Consider the following 6,798-nt stretch of genomic DNA (forward strand, 5'->3'; position numbering starts at 1 on the left):
TAGTCTGTATTTATTTTTTGTATTTATTTTTTTCCCTACAGGATCATAACTGTTGATATATGGTTTGTATACTCTTATGTATCATCTGGAAGAAATACCCTGTATTCAAAAGTCATAGGAATTTTGTTGCAAGGCTGTAGGTGTCTTTGTCTGGGCTACTTGGTATAGGATCTCTGTTAAAAACTATACTTTTCACAGTTCAGCTCAGTACTCTTTTGTCCAATAGTTAATTTGGAAGTTGGTGACCTCCTTTTTTGTATCTTCTTCCTTAGTGTTTTCTCTCTAAGGCAGATACATCTTTTACTTTTGGTAAACCCAAATCTCTATAGCTGTAAAGAGGTCATACTTCAACTGGCAACATTTCTTTTGTTGCCTGGGAAGCATTTGCTGATTTTTGCCCACCTCCTCACTCTGAAATAAATTCCTTCAAAGGCTTAATTGCCTGCTTATCACCTATTGTAATTTAATGTTTTGGTTTTTTTTTAATGCAGAATTCAAGGCATTATTTTTACCACTGTCATATTTAATAAGGTAAAACAGGAAAAGAATCATGCAGTTAAGTATGAAAATAGTGTCTGCAGTCTCCTCACAAGTATATTGCTATACTTTGCGTCATAATTTGAATGTTTATGTGGAACTTAATCTGCTTTTGTGCAAGTGTAGATTGATTACTACTAGAACAGGGCTTTTGGCAAGAAGTAAGGTTAATGTTGGCAAGTTGCTTGATAATTACTAGAGTGCGAAAACCACCACAAATGCATGCATTATGTGAAGAGCTCAGTCTCAAAACACATATATGTGTTTCTCTTGGAACTGATTATAGAAGTCAGTTACACTATTTAATGGGAAAAATGAAATTAGAATTGGTAATATTTAATGCTGAAATATCTAAAAGTGTTGAAATTAATTTCAAAATAATATAGCCACTATGTGTAGGAGGTCTTCATCTGCTACATTTGTTGCTAAGATGCCTCCTATTCCTTTCCTTTTTCTTTAATGGTTCTAATGTGATACTTTTTGGGAAAGCTTCCTTTTGGATTTTTTTGTCTTTGGTGATTTAATTATAATTCTGGTCCAAACATTTCCATGAAACGAACCATTTACAATTTGGTGAGGGTTTTTAATTAAGAAAGATTAAATGAATTTACAAGTAAAAGTGAGAGAATTTTCATCATTAAATAGAAGGAGTAATTTCTTGATAAAATATCAAGGAAATGCAATGAAAATAAGATTAAACTATTTAAGTACAGGACAGTGTCTACCGTTATATTGGTATCTGCAAAAAACAGGATAGAACACTGGTATCCAGGAGAAGTTCTAATCTTGGATTGCCATTTTACTGAGGATGACATCTGGAGAAGAAAATTCACCGTTTGTTATTGTTTTTTTCTCCAAATCCATTGTAGCTGCATCTCACTTGATAACGCTTCAGTTTTGTCCAGTGAGGCATAACTTTCTATGTATTCTGGTTTCCTTCATCTTCCTGTGACCTGTGCCTTCTGTTTCCTCCTCACCACACCAGTGCCAAAATGATGCGTCAGTTTGACTCTATCATTAGTTACTCAAAAGTGAGGAAATGAGCTTCTCTAGAAGTTATTCAACATCTTCTAGACCTTTTCTTTAGATAAGAGAAGACATCTTGAATCAGAAGTACTAGTCTTGGAAGAGATGCACTGCTCCAGATGAAGAATTACATGTTCCTAGTAAACAGACTTTTGGGGATCCAGACTCAGAATCTGACAGATAGTCTGTGATTAATGCACATTAACAGGAGTCATGCAGCAGTAGAATCACAGACTTCCTTTAAAATAGTCAATTGCCCATGGAAAATGCTTTTTGATAAGCTTTACCTGGAGTTTGTAGATATTCAGAATTTAAGCATTAAAAAAGCTGTAAGAAATGTTTTCCCCAAAAAAGCTCAACATACTAGTTTGAGACAAAGACACAATTTTTCAGGGTATGGAGGAAAAAATTATGAATGCTTTTTTTTTTTTTTTTTTTTTTTTTTTTTTTTTTTTCCCAGTGGTATTTGACTGCATTGTGACATTCTTGTCTGAATATCTTAAGGTCTGGAGATTTTCAAGGAAATCTAGGCCAGCATATAGATTTTAGAGAATTTAGAAAATTTGATGATAAACAATAAGGTTGTCTTGACATTTAATGTGATGGTGCTGTGAACCAGTGAAAACATATATATTCATTCATGAAAAGTATACATAGATCTTGTATTTTGAAAATTCAGTGGGTGCTTCTGCACCTGCATGTGAGGATTTTGATTTGTATTTCCACCTTTATTTAGATTACTCAGGAGGTAATGTTCTCTTCAGAAATCCCTGTGTTCTCTTAAGAAAATGATGGCTATGGTTTGACCTTCTTTAAAAAGACGCAGAGTAATTGTCAAAAAGAGCATGAGCTAGCAAAGTTGCTGTAAAAAAGATGGTGAGAGTAGCTGTTTTAGGATCATTCAATTCTTCAAATAAATGGAATAACTGAAGTAATTCCATTAGGATCTGAGCATCAAAGATCATTAAAATTATGAAACCCTGTTTTATGTGGAGAGGGGTGATTTTGTTAATCATGGATTCCTATCAAAATGAGTTGGGAAACAGTTAAATATTGAATGACATGGAGAATAATATAGCTATTTATGGAACTACATCACACCTTCAGATACTACTGTACCACAAGTATAGCTTGAGATCTTTCATCTTTTGAGGTAGCAAAGATATTTCTGTGGATAGATTGAGGCACAAGACAATTGGGGCCAAGACTGAAAAAAAAAGGTTGTGTGGCTAAATGCATTCTTATGTTTTTCCATTATCTTTCCATGGGGGTATTGTCTTCAGAACTTAGCTCTCTACAAGAAATAACATTATGCATTGTGTGCATTTGTTGCCTTTCACCAAGTGCACAGTCATAACATAACATATGATAATATCATGACATAACTAGTCATAGACTCATAGAAAGGTTTGGATTGGAAGACACCTTAAAAATCATCCCGTTCCATTATCTTACTGTGGGCAGGAGCACCTTCCACTAGACTAGGTTGCTCAAAGCCCCATCCAGCCTGGCCTTAAACACTTACAGGGATGAGGCATCTATTGCTTCTCTGGTCAACCTGTCCCAGTGCCTCACTATACTCACAGTAAGGAATTTCTTCTTAACATTTAATTACTCTCTTTCAGTTTGAAGACATTGCCCCTTTTTCTGTAACTACAGGTTCTTGTAAGAAGTCCTTCTCCATCTCTCTGGTATGTTCCCTTCAGGTACTGGAATGAATCCCCAAATGAGTACATCCCAAAGCCTTCTCTTTTCCAGGCGGAACAATCCCAATTCTCCCAGCCTTTCCCCCCTGGAGAGGTGCTCCAACTGCTGTGGTGGCCTCCCCTGGACTCACTCCAACAGATTGATGTTCTTCCTGTGATAGGAGTCCAGAGCCAGAGTACTGGATGCAGCATTCCAGGTGGGGTCTCACCGGAGTGGAACAGTGGGGTAGAATCTTGACCGACTGGCCAATCTGCCTTTGATGCAGCCAGGATACAATTGTCTTTCTGGGCTGGGAGGACACTTTGCCTGCTCATGTGCAGCCTCTCATGTACCCCAAGTCCTTCTAGGCAGGGCTGCTCTGCATCTGTTCATCCCCAAACCTGTGGTGATACAGAGGTTGTGCTGCAGCACGTTGCCCTTGGTCCTGTAAAAATCATGACATTCCACCAGCTCACTTCTTGAGCTTGTCCAGGTCCCTCTGGATTTCTTAATATGCATACTTGTAATTCCTTAAGTCTAATAACTTAGCATAACCCTAGTATTTTGTTAGGTCAGAGACCAAATGTCCCAAAGGCCTTATAGCAAGAGGCTGGAAAACCCTACACTGTCTTAGGAAACCAAGGTCCTCTCTAGAACATATCCCATAAACTAAAAATTTGGCCCATCCAGGAAGAAATTCCTCAAATGAAGGAATACCACACCATTTATCCAGGCCTCCCATTAGAGCATCTTTATTAGGTATGCTAATTTGTAAGGTCTATAAATTATATACGCGCTATATCTTACGTGTGCATTGTGGCGCATCCCACCTTGATGAAATGGTGCACCAATAAGGATCCTTATTAAAATACCAAGGTAAAAACCTCTTATCCTTTAACCGTGTCTGACTCGCAATTATTTTAAGAGCAGAAAAAGGCATCAGCAGTATGCAGGAGACCTGCAAGCTAAGGACAGGACCCTTCCTAGGAAATTAACCAAGGAAGATCTAGCTTAGTGCCAGCCCTTTCACCTGACTTCTGTTTCATTTGCTTAATACAGGTGTAATATATAAATGTGTTCTAGTCTGGTTGCTCTCTCCAGACCCACTTCAGAGTAAGAATTGCTGGCAGAAATCAGCCAAGAGTGCCGACAGCAGCCTCACCATCCCAGACCAGTGCCAGGACTGCCTCAGCAGAAACTGGAGCATGGCATGTGGTGGTGGTTGTGTACACACCTTTGAACTTTCCCTTACAAATGCAGGGGAAAGCCAGGCATAGGCAAAATATGAAAAATATTTGAAATAGTTTGAAAAATACTACCTTAGTACAATTCAAATATAACCCCCCACTGAACAACAATTCACAACCTGGTACCCTTGTGTGTGCTTTCAAAAAATAGTCTGTAGGAAATTTAAATTGCAAATGAAGCTACTCTAATCTTAGCTTCTTTAAATACCTTACTACATGGCTCCTTCAGGGTGACAGATTACTAGATTTAGATTTCTTTCAAGTTAGTCTCATGACAACCATTTGGGAGATAATATAATCTCCATTTCTCTGAAACTCTGAGGTAGGCTTTGGCTGTTTGATGTGCACTAAAGATAGCTTTGTTCCAGCTCCTTGATACCCTGCCCCACAGAAAGCTCAGCTACCCCTTCATTCTTAGTCCAGGGTATGTGTACATCTTGGCCTATTAACAATAACAAAAAAACCCCTTCGAATCACCAACATCATGCAAACTATGGCCTAGCATATAGTAATTTTTCAACCAAATGGGCAATTACAGCATTTCTAGTGACTAAGCCTTTCTGGCAGAGTGATTGAGATTTCTCATGCAGGGAAAATATTGGCCAAAGCTAAAGTGTATTACAAACTATTTATTGGTTAATCACCAAACAGTAAAGTTCTTGGTACAATTTCTCAGTAGAAGTATATTAAATTCAACAGAAGCAATTAAGGGAAAGAGATAATGCTCTGTGGTCTAATAGTTCTTTTATTTAGGTGTTTACTATTGCTAAATTTTGTTTGGGCATATAATCTCAAGCTACATATTTCAAGCCCACAAATCTCATGCCAGAATTACCAGGGAAAAATGTTCTCTATTATTCCACATCTTGGTAGCTACAGTGGGATTAAGTTGAAGAGCAGAGTTCTAAATTGAATCATAACTATTCTTACTGATGTAAATAATATAGTATTTCAGAACTAAACTCACAAAGGAAAAAGTCAAAACATGATTGGTTTTAGTCTTGCTAGATAACACCGTAAAAAATTCCTATATCAATGTCAACATCTAGAAATTGACCTTTTCTTTGAAAATCTCTTTTAAATAATATGACAAAAAACCCTGATATTCATATTCTTAAAGTGGAATTTATGACCTATTCACAAACCCCAGTGTTGCTTCCATACCTTAGAAATAAATCTGAACTGATGAATACTTTCAAATAAAATATCCACAGCTATGTTGCCACAATGGACATTTCTGAGATGGCATGAGACTGCACCTTAGGATGACTGCAATAAGAGTAAATTACCTTTATACTATTTCCTACTCCTTCTACAGATTTTGTCAGAGAAATTAATATATCTTACACTGCATTCTGTACTTGCTGTGGTCTGTCTCAAGAATGAATTATCACCAAATTTTAATGCTTCAATACTGTGCATTTTTATTCTCATTATATTCTCCCTTTTTTCTCAATCTTGTGAGAAAAATTATAATAATAAAGAGAAAATAGCAGAACATTTATCCATTTATCCATTCCCTTGACATCCTTAATATTGTAACCAGAACAGAAAATGATATGAAAGTGATTTGTTCTTATACTAAATATAGGCACAAGGAAAGAAATACGTTTAAAATTAATCAGTCCCCTGAAGAACATGAATCCCAGGTCCATCTTCAGTGCCCTAAAATGTACTTCTACATTGAGCATTGTCATCAATTAAAGCTACAGTCAGTATTAAACATTGACATCTGCTGCTGTGATGTGGACCACTGTGAAGTAAGCCTGCAATTGGACACGACACCATTTTGGTACAGTGAGGCACAGAGAAAAGAAAGGCAGAGCACTAGATCTCTGAAATGTTTTATAGAAGCACAGATGTTAGGAAATCTGAACTCTGCAAGTCCTTGTCTCTAAACTGAAGAGGATCACATTTCAGCTATATGTAAACAATATGTTATTTAATGTTATTTGGTCATTCTTTCTTTTATAACAGAATGAGATACAAATACATAAATTGTCATTTTCTTGGTATATAACATTTCCATACCAAGGAAGAAAATAAATCCGTCAAACGGTGTCTTAGAGTACCATTTCATAAGTACAAGCCATCTTTAAGTATGTATCTATTTCTTTAAATACACATATATCATTACAATATCTATACATGCATAGATATACATACAAATACAGATATGATATTCCAAGTTAAAACAGCCAAACAACTTTTTGCAAGTGAGCTTAGGATAAGCTTGCAGCTAAGTAAGTTGTCAAAACTGTCTGCATGTCTTTACCAAGGAAGAAGTGTAAAGAAAATTATT

This window comes from Onychostruthus taczanowskii, unplaced genomic scaffold (genome assembly GCF_017590055.1).
Source record: "Onychostruthus taczanowskii isolate IOZ18803 unplaced genomic scaffold, ASM1759005v1 scaffold68, whole genome shotgun sequence".
NCBI lineage: Eukaryota > Metazoa > Chordata > Aves > Passeriformes > Passeridae > Onychostruthus > Onychostruthus taczanowskii.